The sequence below is a fragment of the Lygodium microphyllum genome, chromosome 20 (assembly GCF_053477565.2).
Source record: "Lygodium microphyllum isolate KBCC chromosome 20, Lygodium_microphyllum_v1.1.10, whole genome shotgun sequence".
Taxonomy (NCBI): domain Eukaryota; kingdom Viridiplantae; phylum Streptophyta; class Polypodiopsida; order Schizaeales; family Lygodiaceae; genus Lygodium; species Lygodium microphyllum.
Window position 1 is genome coordinate 75,864,414 of NC_141154.1, and position 13,610 is coordinate 75,878,023.

Sequence of the window (13,610 nt, forward strand, 5' to 3'; positions counted from 1 at the left end):
TTTTTCGGCAACGAGATGAGATATGCCTTGAGTGGCCACAAGTCTAGCATGAGATTGGGTCTTGGCTTTGCCCTCCTAGGCATGTACCCCTTCCCCGACCTAATGCCATCATCGATACACTAGTCTAAAGTCCATTAAGATGGGATTGCCCTCATCGTCATACAATATGTAAGGGTTTACAGTTGTCTTGTCCTCATTCAGCTCATCTATGTAATGTATTGGAGTGTCACTCGGTGGATGGGTCATGAAGGGTCCAAGTGGTCTAGGTATGCCTGTAGGGTTGATGTCCATTCTAGGGATAGTCCTCTTGGCATCATTAGCTTTGGGAGAGTTAATGGAGCTCCCCTTCCGAATTTTGCTGGTCTATTCTCCAAGTAGTATGGTTGGTTGTAAATCTACGAATATGGCAATCACCTCGGTAGTTGCCTACAATGCAGAGCATTGTGATAGAACCTACCACAATTGGCACAAGGTCTAGATCAAGGATCTACGCACTCAGTCAGGAGGTGGTTCCCTCCATAATGGACACATTGCATGTGAGGTCGCGTAGGTCTTCTAATCATTTCCTGGATCTTGGCCAACTCTAGCTTTACATATGCCAATTCTTGGCTCGGGTCAACACTCTTCCCTTTCTCTTGGTTACCATGAATGGATCTCTCGATAGTGGCGGTAGCTCTCTCTGAGGCTCTAAAGGCTACACCATCTCAACTCATGGCTCTTGATCTTCTCTCCTTGAGCAATTCATCTATGCACATGGCTTCTTCAAAGACCCTAGCTAGCACATCCCTTTGTAGGCTCAAGTTACCTACCAAGGCCTTGTAGAGCTCTTTGCTCCTGATTCTGCTTATGAATACAGTGGAGATCGCTCGCTCACTAGGTTACTCTGCGAGGCTGGGATTCTCTTAAAGAGATTCCTCAAGTGGATGATGTAATCTCTAATGTCCTCCTTGTCCTTTTGATTGACATTCATCAGTCGAACAATAAGGTTATCTAAGTACCCCACTATCAAAATAAAATGTTATTTGTTTATTATATTGTGGATCTAAATTTATTTATTTAGAGCATAATAGTGACTTCTTAAACATACATGGTGTGTGACATTGATTACATTGTACTTGGTTGATATTGCATGGAATTAATGTCTTTGCATTTCTTGCAAAATTATTATTATATAAAGGTATGTAAATCTAATTATTTTCACATTTATCAATGGAGTGCATTTTAGTATGTGGGATTATTATGACTTTGGGTGCTCTTATTACATGGCTTTCTACTGCCTTTATTGATGTGCTCATGCATATAATATTTATTATCGTACCTCTCTACTAAAGTTTAAGGGAAAGATAAGTATTTTTATAACATAAGATTTCTTAGATAGTTGTTAGAATTTTTAAACAACCATGTCATTCTTGTAAGGAAAGTAAAGGTCCAAAAGGATGCTTTCATGATTTTTTATCGTAAAAGCTAAGAAACACAAATTCATAAATACATGTGTGAGACTCATGCACGAGGGAAGATTGTACAGCTTATCTTATAGTGCACTCTTATCTATCAATTTGTGCTCTGTAACGTGTCCGCTCGTCCACTTGTGAGACACGTCTTAGCAGCCCATCGGGAAGAGAGTCTAGAAAGCGCCGCCTAGCACTCGCAAGGAATGTCACAAGGTTTGCAATCTAGGTCTTCCCGAGTCTGCCCTGAGTGGAAGTATCCGACCGTTCCCACTTAGGACCGACCTTAAGTTAGGGTTTCTTTCCTATCAGCAAAGTCTCTAGGAAGTAGCTAGCGTCGAACCACTTTGCGTAGGATCAACAGAGTTGAAGCAGATTCGCACTGCACCTGGTTCATGGAGAATGGGAAACGAGAGGGATGCGAAGCTCAACCTCTCTGCCCATAAGGCATAGTCCCATTCCATTCCCCTAAAACATCATAAATCGGGATTCTAACTCTATTGATGTTAAGTCTTCATAGTCTTGTTATCACATCTTTTGAGAAAAGTTCCCAACTAATTGGGACCGCCCTTCCATAGGACGGACCCAAGTCACGTCCACCGCACTTTCCTCCATTTGCTTAGTTATCTAATTACCTACCACATTATGTTTGACATGCAAAAGTAGCTTTCTTAATTAATCAATTTAAACACAGGTTCCTTCACGTAACTTAGGCACTGACACATAAACAATGTCAAGCATGTTCCTTTTTCAAATATCTAATCTTTATTTATCATAGTCCCGAAATACATCAAGTATCAAGCCCCAAGGCTATCCCAGCAATCAACAGGATTGCTGCTCCAAGTTCCACCCGTAGACTTGTACACGGGCCTCGAGATCCCATCTCGAGTCACGTTGGCCTCTTATGCGGGATCTGGAGGCAAGGAATTTATAGCCAGAGCCTCCTCTGGCACCCAAGCATCCTCCTGCTCCAAGTAGCACCCACGGAGAGACCTCTCGTGGCGGGTTCGGTCCATATACCCAACATGGCTAATCAACCCCCTTGGATAGGGCCAGGCAGGCAGTCGGAGGTAACTGAACCTGCCACTCCCTCCATGCCTTTAACCTGAAGCATTAAGTGTTTTGCCTTGAATTAGTTCCTTGAGCAAAGAAGTTCAAACAATGTACCTAAGTGTACAATCATGATCACTTTAGAGGTCGTTTGTACGACCAACTGCTAAGATGTGATTCCTTCTTCCTGAATGCTCCCAGCATTCGATCATGGATTGTTTGCAACTTGGTGAGATTCCAAGGGCTTGGCAAGCTAGGTTGCTTGTTTCCCCTTTTCCTTTGGGTTAGGGTTTGTACCCTACCGACCCTAATTGTCCTTACCTTAGGTCTCCTTGTAAAGTAGATCATGGACGACCCCGTTGTCCTTGGTTGGTCAACTTGCTGGTTATCTTCTAGATCCCTTGCAGTACCTATGTACCCTTATCTTTGATCTTAATTGATCAAGATTGTCTATCCCTTTGGCCATGGTTGGTCAAGATGGTTCTTACTTAGCACAGTTCCTACTCTGTCTTAAGTATAATCTTCTTAAGCCCTCTTAATAATGCTCATAGGCACTCAAGCTTTACCTATCCCTCTTGAAGTCACCAAGGACTTTGACATGGGATTCATGGATCTCAATTCCATTTGGTAAATTACAAACAATGCTAATCAAAGCTTCTACCCTCAAAGTTGGATCTGAGAAGTTCAAAGGGGTATGACAATCATGCCCATACAATGCTTGGAAAGGGGTCATCTGAATACTCTGTTGGTAAGAAGCGTTGTAGGCAAACTCAACTAGTGGTAAATATTGAATCCACTTTTTGGGTTCCCGACAGCAGTATGCCCTAAGCATATCTTCAATGACTTGATTGACTTGTTCTATTTGACCATCAGTTTGGGGATGGTAAGCTGTACTGAAACAGAGTTGAGCTCCAATAGCCTCAAAGATAGCCCTCCAGAAGTGTGATGTGAAAAGAGAGTCACGATCACTAATGATTCTTATGGGTAATCCATGAAGTTTGAATATTTCCTTGATGAATAATCTTGCGATGTCTGAAGCTTTATAGTTCGTCTTGACAGGGATGAGATGTGGGACCTTGATGAGCATATCTACTACAACCATAATAGAGTTATATCCTCCTTGAACAATGAAGTCCATACTAATGAACTCCCATTTCATTTGGGGAATGCCAAGTGGTTGCAATTTCCCAGGCATTTTAACTTATTCTTTCTTAATGCATTGACACGACAAACATTCCGTGACATATTTGAGAACTTCTCCCTTGAGCTTTTCCCAATAATAGCTCTTTCTGACTGCATTAAGGGTCTTGGCATAACCAGGATGTCCTGAGAAAGGGGAGTCATGGGCTTCCCACAGTATCTTCTGCTTGAGAGTTTGGCTTGTAGGGATACATAATCTTGTCCTAAAGTAGACAAGCCCACTACTGATGGAGAATTCCTGATACTTCGTCTTTAGCTTCAGGTCTTGATCCTTGATGGGGATCTCCCTTAGCATTTTCTGATAGACTGGGTCATGATATGCCTCTTCTTTTGCTAGCTCAAGAATCGGGTTGTTTGGCATTGATACCTTTGTGGCTAGTGACCTTGCTCTTGATGGATCTTGATACCTTTGGCATTGATACCTTTGTCACTAGTGACCTTTGTGGCTAGTGACCTTGCTCTTTGTGGCTAGTGACCTTGCTCTTGATGGATCTTGTAAAATGAGAGAATTTAGAAATGCCTTGCGCGACTGAGTGCATCGGAAACTACATTCTCTTTTCTAGGCCTATATTTGATTTCAAAATCATATTCTTCCAGCACTTCGATCCATCAACGTTACCTCATATTGTAACATCCCCCCCCCCGTGTGCACCCGTTGTCGTAGAGTTCACGCAAGGGCTGCAGAACACGGGGTTCAAGGTACAGCAAGAAATGAGGCTAACAAGAAGAACTCAAATATTGGATGTCAAAGTTCACTATATTCCTTGTCATAATCGTAGAGTTACAACAAAGAAATTGATCAAACCCATGTTCTTGATATGCTGTCATGAATAGTTTTGGTATTTCAACAAGTACAGCACCAAGTAAAGACTTGCACGTGGTCGTTCAGCTGTAGTATGCCATGTTTGAAGATGAAAACTCTGTCGAGAGGATTGCTGAGAATGGGAACTGGGTTACTGAAATTTCAGCCTAAACAGAGCCTTTGGGATACTTGCAACATGGAAGTTGGTTGCACTTTCAGATTTACTTTCCAAGGAAAGACCTTTCTCAATGTCATGCAGCATTCAAAGAATTAAGGTTCTGCTTTGTAGTGTCTGGCTCATGCTCATGAAAGTACATAATACCTCCCATGCAAAGACAGAAAAGGGCCACTTCAGCATGCCTGATATCTGGTAACAAATGCCTGTTCACCAAAATATACCACAGAGAGTCTGCTGCACGTGGAAGTACTTAGAGTGCCAATTCTGCTCTCCGACTCTTCTTCTCCAGTAGAACAGACAAGGAAGCCAGAGCTCCATCAAACCAGTAGACCAATTTGTGGTCCTTGGTAACCACCTTCCTTTGTAGACATATATAACTTTGATAAATTCCCACAAATACAGAGATGAAGCATGTAGAACGAACTGCTCCTTTGAAAGCCGTCCAAAATGTATGTACAGGGACTTGCATAAACTTTTGTAGATTCAAGACAACAAAAGGTACAAAGGTGAGTGACATGTAAAGTGGAAATGTTTTCTTGAAGGTGGCACGGGCTGCTTTACTTGATTGTCCCATACAAGACAATGTCTCTGGGTGTATAGCTGAGCAAGGAATAAGTGCACAATCAGGCCGCAGCTCAAAGGGGGCACCACCAGTCTTGCTAGAAACAAAGTCAGACAAAGCTACTACATCAACAGGTTCCCTTCAACAGCTTTCACGGACAGCCTTCAGCACAGGCTTTGCAATAGGCCCAGTTTTGACAATAAATTCTAGATACGACTCAGGCAAAGTCACAGGCCGCATTACATATGCATACATAACCTGAGCACATGCAATAGCAAATAACAAGGTGTCGCCATGTCTCCAGTGACTGCCCCACAGATGAAACTTGATTTATTGAATTTGCTGAATTGTCCACACACTGTGCAAGCCTGCAATAAGCTCATTTGATGGAGTCTCTTTGTTTCTCAATCTTCGCAGGATGCAATGCATTGCATGATAACCTCCAGTAAATCCACCAAATAGAAGACCAGTACGACAAGATTCTTCCCTTACAATCAGATTCTTTTCTGATCCGAGAAGACTCCAATCCCTGAATGGAGCGATACCACCTGTGCCCCCCAGAAAATTCCGTGCCCATTCAGCTCCCCCTTCACGATTTCAGCTCTTCCCCTCTCCAATCCAGGCGCAGCCCGCCATTTTTGCCTTTTCAAAAATATCCCCCTCCCAGAATAGGCTAGCTTTTTTTTCTTTAGAACTTCTTGCCTTTTGGATCACTAGAGAACATGTGCTTCACACGTGCCAAAATTGAGTCCTGAGCAGCATGGATGCTCTTTGGAAGGTATCTCCAGAATGGCAGGCACTGGCTTGTTGTAACTGTCGACAGGAACCGTATCATATTTGCAATATGGCTGTGAACTCCTTAAAGGTGTCTTCGATTTTTTTCACCGTAGTCTTGTTATCCACAATCAGTTAGTTGGTCTTCCTCCTAATGTCAACGTGGCCAACTCCTGCTAGAATGAAGCCGGTCACGGTGTCCTCGTCTCCAATGACCGCTATGAGGGAAGAATTTGTCGAAGCCATGACTCCACTTCTTTATAGCACTTCAATTGCAAATACATATTCATGGCACCGTCAAAACATGGTTGGAGTGGTTTGAGGTCAGTCTTCTCATCTTCAGATAGTAACTCCAGAACATAATCAGTGTGCAATGCATTAAGGGGACATATACATTGGCTGCGGATTACTAAAATGCATCACACAAACAATGAATCACATGCAGAAATTAACACAAATGCACAACAAAATAAATGGAGGTGTATACGACTCGGATGCGCAGCAACACGACATCCACCCCCTCTAAACCTGCGCATCCTCCGGATGTGCCAACTATCCAGGATCATTCAACTCCACAAACAGGTCAAGTCCAACTTCTGATTCTAGTAAACCTGTTTCTCCATCATCTTCATCATCCCAATAAAATTTCTGCCCCTTTCGAAACAGCTGATAGAGAACATCTACAATATGAGCAAAATGTGGAATCCAAATCATGTAAAATACACAAGCTCCCACAAATCTCCGCACCTCTGAAGTAGTTGAGCAATACTCTGCAATCCTATTTATGGCATCCACCTTTGCAGGAGAAGGCTTTCTGCCATAGTATCCAACCATATGCCCAACTATGATGACTTCATTAACAGCAAAGACAGATTTCAGCCCTAAAAGTGTCAAATTTACCTCCTCTAATCGTGTCAAAATTTGCTCACAAGCAATCAAGTGATCAGCCACAAACTGTCTACATCCACGCAAATCAAGACTTTCATTCTTTTCTTCTTCTGCACAACCCTTAATAGGCACATCATCTAGAAAAGGCATGGTATACTGCGGAATATAGTCTCGAAGAACTCTATGCATAGCATTCATCATATGAGCAACTGAGTTTGTAGCACCTTGAGGCAAGGTACACATCCTCACAAGACCAATAGGTGTCCGCATAGTAGTAATATCCCTGCTTTCCAAGGCAAGCTAAAACTGATCATAACCTGAATACAAGTCACCTAGTGAATAGATGGCTCGTCCTGCAAAAGCCTCAGCAAATTCATCCACAACTGGACCTGTTCCCACATTCCTGATTGTCACTTTGTTCACGGGCTGCATATCCTGAATAAATCTCAAAGTACCATTCTTCTTTGGTACAGTAAACCACCTGTTAGAATAAGGTGCAGAAGAGGGTTCCAAAATCCCCATTTTAATCTTCTCATTCAGCAACTCTATCAGCTTTGGCAAGTGAGCTTTAGGCACAGGTATAGGACGTATATTCCATGGTACATGAGGAACAGTGAAGATGACCATAGGTGCAACCAATTCGGGACTAATGCAGCCAATTTCATGTGGAAAGAAAGCAAATGCCTTACCATGACGTCCAAGCATCTCTCTAAAACATTCTTTTTCCACTGGAAGCAAAAAATCATCATTTCCAATCTTCAATTCTGCAAGAGTTTCAGCTGTAAACTTATGTCCAATATTTGCAGGATCCCTCAACATAGGCTGCTTCATAGCTTTTTCAATCTGTTCATCACTATCAGAAGGAAGCGGGCCTGCAACCGGCTTAACCTTCTTATCAACTGTTTTATATTTTGTGTCAACCTTGGCATCATTCAAGCACTCTTTCCTTTGCTGCAATTTCTGCAAATTTTCAGCATCTTTCAACTCTGTTGGCTGAAAAATTTCAGCCTTTAGCTCTATGGACTGCATGGGTGCAGCCTGAAACTCTGTATGCAGAAATTTTTCTGCATTCAACTCTGTTGGCTGATTGAATTCAGCCCTCGGCTCAATGGACTGCATAGACGCATCCTGAAACTCTGTATGCAGAAATTTTTCTGCATTCAACTCTGTTGGCTGAATGGATTCAGCCCTCTGCAATTCTATTAGCTGATCAAGATCAGCCATAAATTCAGTTTGCTGAGTTTTCTCAACCTCTAACTCTGTTTGCAGCATAAAACCAGAAATTTCCTGAAACATATCCAAGGTTTGCACAGGTATGATCTTTGAACCCTTGCATACATCAGTTTTCAGCATTGCTCTCATCTCAAACAATGTATCTGCATAAGACATCCCTTCATACAATCCATCCACATGCTCTTCTGCTTGCAAGATACCTGCATTCTTCAACTCTTTCTCCTTACGACCAATGTACTGCCTGGCAACTCTAGGCAAATCTGAAATTTTTTTATAACTCACTGAACTATCTGAAGTAAACCCAACAAAGTTATTGGAGAAAGACTGACTGCCAGGAGGCGAGATCTCCTCTTTTCTCCGCTCCGTACCACTGGCGTCTCGCAAGACAGCGGTACCTAATGAAAATCCAACTCCTTCGCAGGTAGTGGTGCCTCACGCAAGGAGTCCCTATTTCTCGGATGATTTACCCCAATAGTCATAAACTGAACAGCTCGCATACCATCTTTACTGCGTATCCGCGCATAAGCTGATCCGTCATCCATCACTTTTGTTTCCATTCTTGCTTCTGTAATGAAAGGCTGTCCAAGAATAATCGGATAAGAGCATGAATCCTGAACAAAGCAATGATAATCCTCTTCAACATTACCAATAGAAATTCTGATACTCGGACAAGCAGCATACATATCACCAGAAGTATTATTGGCGGCTCTCATGCGCCAGCCATGCTCTGCATCCATAGGCCACTTGCCACTCTCATAAACACCTCGAGCAATAAGATTAATTTCAGAACCATGATCAACTAAAGCGATCAAGGGAATTTGTTTTTCTCCAATCCTTACCACTGTCTCAGTGGTTGCTCTAGCCCAATGACTTCGTGAAAAATGGCTGCGAGGAATGAGAATAGGGGTCTCATCATCTTCATACTGCATAGGCTGCACTATTTTCTCCAATTGCGGATTAACAGAAGCATTCTCAACCATCACTGCATCATCATGCTCTTCTCCAAGAGCTCCATGCCACAATCCCTGTAAAGCAGGTCCTTCCATCGCATGCCGTTTCCTTCGCAAAAGATCCTGCATCTGATCCTGTATTTCTCTTCTAGCAATCCCAAGAGCCTCTCCAACAGTAAAAGTGACTTCACTATTCAAGATTCTTTCATGAAAAATCTTACTCATATCCGTTTGCATATCAAGGTCTGACAAGAGCTTGAATCCTGGCTCTTTTCTTGGTTGCCTCTTTTCCTTCTGCTTGTCTTCCATTGGTTGATCAGAACCTGTTTGAGTTGGAGAATTTGACATAGGTGGAACTGTAACAGGTGGTGAAACAAAGTCACCCCCTCTAGTCTTTTTGGAGGAGCTAGGTCCTTCCTCATCTCTTCTTCTCTTTTCTTCAACCATGGCATCTAAACCCTGCATTTTAGCAATATAAGCAAAAATAGAATACTTGTCAACAGGAGAATCCCATCCTGTTTCTCCTCGGATGCTAGAGCCCACACAAGTCATAGTAGAAGTTTGAACTTTCCCTCTTCTCGCTATCTCCAAGGCAGAAGACCACAAAGCAGAGTCTCCATCAGATTTCTGCTCAAGCTGGACTCCAAAAGCTGAAGCATCTCCTCTAACACTCACATAAGCTGATCGCGCAGCCATATCATCAACAAGCTTCTTCATACCTCCCTTACCAAAGTTCGTGTCAAGAGGAGCGCCAGTCTCTGTCAGACATATCTTCCCATCTTGTCCCCAGAACACTACATTCTTCTTACGTGCTTCCTGAAAAGCATCACAATCTCTGCAGTGTTGGTGCTCTGTACTATCACACCAAATACATCGTCGTCCTTTTCTTTGACCAGCTGGAAAAGCAGTCACTGGAGCTGGTGCTACAGCAGGTACTGACATAAGTTGTTCCTTTAACTTACCAACTTCAGCTTTGACTGCTTCAATTGTCAAATCCGCCAAGCCTTTAATAACATCATCTACAGATAAGGGCACTGGAGCAGCAGGAACTGGTGGATTCATAACAGGAGGAGTAGGCTTAGGCAAAGAAGTAGCAGGGGTAGAAGAAGAAGTCTCCAAGGATTTCTCAGGAACTGATCCTGTATTTCGATGCAATCTGACTCTCCTGCGCTGCTTCTTGACAAGAGCATTCACAGCATCAATGACATGTCTCCACTCAGTCTTTAAACCTGAATCAGTAGCTTGATCTTCCAAAAGATCATCCAACTTTTCCTGCAAATCAGCATCTGCAGCTTGCAAAAATAACTCAACTTTCTGCATCTCCAAAGCTTGCTGTTCAGTCCCATCCAACTGATCATAACGGCTTTCAAACTCTCGCAGAAGAGCGGTAACAGAAAGTCCCTTATTAGGCATAGAAACCCATGCTAAAAAATTCCTGCGATTCATAAGACCTGTATCCTCCAGGAAATATTCATCTTTTAATGCCTTTTTAAATTCAGCCCAACCTGCATGTGCCTCTTGAATTTCCTTCAAGAGCGCGCACCACGATCCGCAAGAAGTAGCGGCTCCAAACATCTTGAGAAACCCCAAAAAACTTCATCTTTTCTTCATACAAATGCAGGTAAGTTGACACTTGCTGGCCATTAAACTGCTTCATCTCCTGTTGGACAGCTTTCAAGGCATCCATAGCATCACTGTCACGTTTTGCATGAGCTTGCTGCTGCATATACATGGTAAATGACTGAAACAGGTTCTTCATGACATTATCATCTGTCATCTCTTCTTGCGAGTCTCCCATCTTACTGATGACGCAGCACTTTCACGTCGGGTTCACCAGAAATGTCGTAGATTTCGCGCAAGGGCTGCAGAACACGGGGTTCAAGGTACAGCAAGAAATGAGGCTAACAAGAAGAACTCAAATATTGGATGTCAAAGTTCACTATATTCCTTGTCATAATCGTAGAGTTACAACAAAGAAATTGATCAAACCCATGTTCTTGATATGCTGTCATGAATAGTTTTGGTATTTCAACAAGTACAGCACCAAGTAAAGACTTGCACGTGGTCGTTCAGCTGTAGTATGCCATGTTTGAAGATGAAAACTCTGTCGAGAGGATTGCTGAGAATGGGAACTGGGTTACTGAAATTTCAGCCTAAACAGAGCCTTTGGGATACTTGCAACATGGAAGTTGGTTGCACTTTCAGATTTACTTTCCAAGGAAAGACCTTTCTCAATGTCATGCAGCATTCAAAGAATTAAGGTTCTGCTTTGTAGTGTCTGGCTCATGCTCATGAAAGTACATAATACCTCCCATGCAAAGACAGAAAAGGGCCACTTCAGCATGCCTGATATCTGGTAACAAATGCCTGTTCACCAAAATATACCACAGAGAGTCTGCTGCACGTGGAAGTACTTAGAGTGCCAATTCTGCTCTCCGACTCTTCTTCTCCAGTAGAACAGACAAGGAAGCCAGAGCTCCATCAAACCAGTAGACCAATTTGTGGTCCTTGGTAACCACCTTCCTTTGTAGACATATATAACTTTGATAAATTCCCACAAATACAGAGATGAAGCATGTAGAACGAACTGCTCCTTTGAAAGCCGTCCAAAATGTATGTACAGGGACTTGCATAAACTTTTGTAGATTCAAGACAACAAAAGGTACAAAGGTGAGTGACATGTAAAGTGGAAATGTTTTCTTGAAGGTGGCACGGGCTGCTTTACTTGATTGTCCCATACAAGACAATGTCTCTGGGTGTATAGCTGAGCAAGGAATAAGTGCACAATCAGGCCGCAGCTCAAAGGGGGCACCACCAGTCTTGCTAGAAACAAAGTCAGACAAAGCTACTACATCAACAGGTTCCCTTCAACAGCTTTCACGGACAGCCTTCAGCACAGGCTTTGCAATAGGCCCAGTTTTGACAATAAATTCTAGATACGACTCAGGCAAAGTCACAGGCCGCATTACATATGCATACATAACCTGAGCACATGCAATAGCAAATAACAAGGTGTCGCCATGTCTCCAGTGACTGCCCCACAGATGAAACTTGATTTATTGAATTTGCTGAATTGTCCACACACTGTGCAAGCCTGCAATAAGCTCATTTGATGGAGTCTCTTTGTTTCTCAATCTTCGCAGGATGCAATGCATTGCATGATAACCTCCAGTAAATCCACCAAATAGAAGACCAGTACGACAAGCTTCTTCCCTTACAATCAGCCTCCAGTAAATCCACCAAATAGAAGACCAGTACGACAAGCTTCTTCCCTTACAATCAGATTCTTTTCTGATCCGAGAAGACTCCAATCCCTGAATGGAGCGATACCACCTGTGCCCCCCAGAAAATTCCGTGCCCATTCAGCTCCCCCTTCACGATTTCAGCTCTTCCCCTCTCCAATCCAGGCGCAGCCCGCCATTTTTGCCTTTTCAAAAATATCCCCCTCCCAGAATAGGCTAGCTTTTTTTTCTTTAGAACTTCTTGCCTTTTGGATCACTAGAGAACATGTGCTTCACACGTGCCAAAATTGAGTCCTGAGCAGCATGGATGCTCTTTGGAAGGTATCTCCAGAATGGCAGGCACTGGCCTGTTGTAACTGTCGACAGGAACCGTATCATATTTGCAATATGGCTGTGAACTCCTTAAAGGTGTCTTCGATTGTTTTCACCGTAGTCTTGTTATCCACAATCAGTTAGTTGGTCTTCCTCCTAATGTCAACGTGGCCAACTCCTGCTAGAATGAAGCCGGTCACGGTGTCCTCGTCTCCAATGACCGCTATGAGGGAAGAATTTGTCGAAGCCATGACTCCACTTCTTTATAGCACTTCAATTGCAAATACATATTCATGGCACCGTCAAAACATGGTTGGAGTGGTTTGAGGTCAGTCTTCTCATCTTCAGATAGTAACTCCAGAACATAATCAGTGTGCAATGCATTAAGGGGACATATACATTGGCTGCGGATTACTAAAATGCATCACACAAACAATGAATCACATGCAGAAATTAACACAAATGCACAACAAAATAAATGGAGGTGTATACGACTCGGATGCGCAGCAACACGACATCCACCCCCTCTAAACCTGCGCATCCTCCGGATGTGCCAACTATCCAGGATCATTCAACTCCACAAACAGGTCAAGTCCAACTTCTGATTCTAGTAAACCTGTTTCTCCATCATCTTCATCATCCCAATAAAATTTCTGCCCCTTTCGAAACAGCTGATAGAGAACATCTACAATATGAGCAAAATGTGGAATCCAAATCATGTAAAATACACAAGCTCCCACAAATCTCCGCACCTCTGAAGTAGTTGAGCAATACTCTGCAATCCTATTTATGGCATCCACCTTTGCAGGAGAAGGCTTTCTGCCATAGTATCCAACCATATGCCCAACTATGATGACTTCATTAACAGCAAAGACAGATTTCAGCCCTAAAAGTGTCAAATTTACCTCCTCTAATCGTGTCAAAATTTGCTCACAAGCAATCAAGTGATCAGCCACAAACTGTCTACATCC

General features: G+C 42.9%; 2 pseudogenes; both read right to left on the minus strand.

Moving 5' to 3' along the window:
* Window positions 1-4,684: 4,684 nt before the first annotated feature.
* Window positions 4,685-6,075, minus strand: LOC148019041 (uncharacterized; annotated as a pseudogene).
* A 4,936-nt stretch (window positions 6,076-11,011) lies between these two features.
* On the minus strand, window positions 11,012-12,447 carry LOC148019042 (uncharacterized; annotated as a pseudogene).
* Between the last annotated feature and the right edge of the window lie 1,163 nt (window positions 12,448-13,610).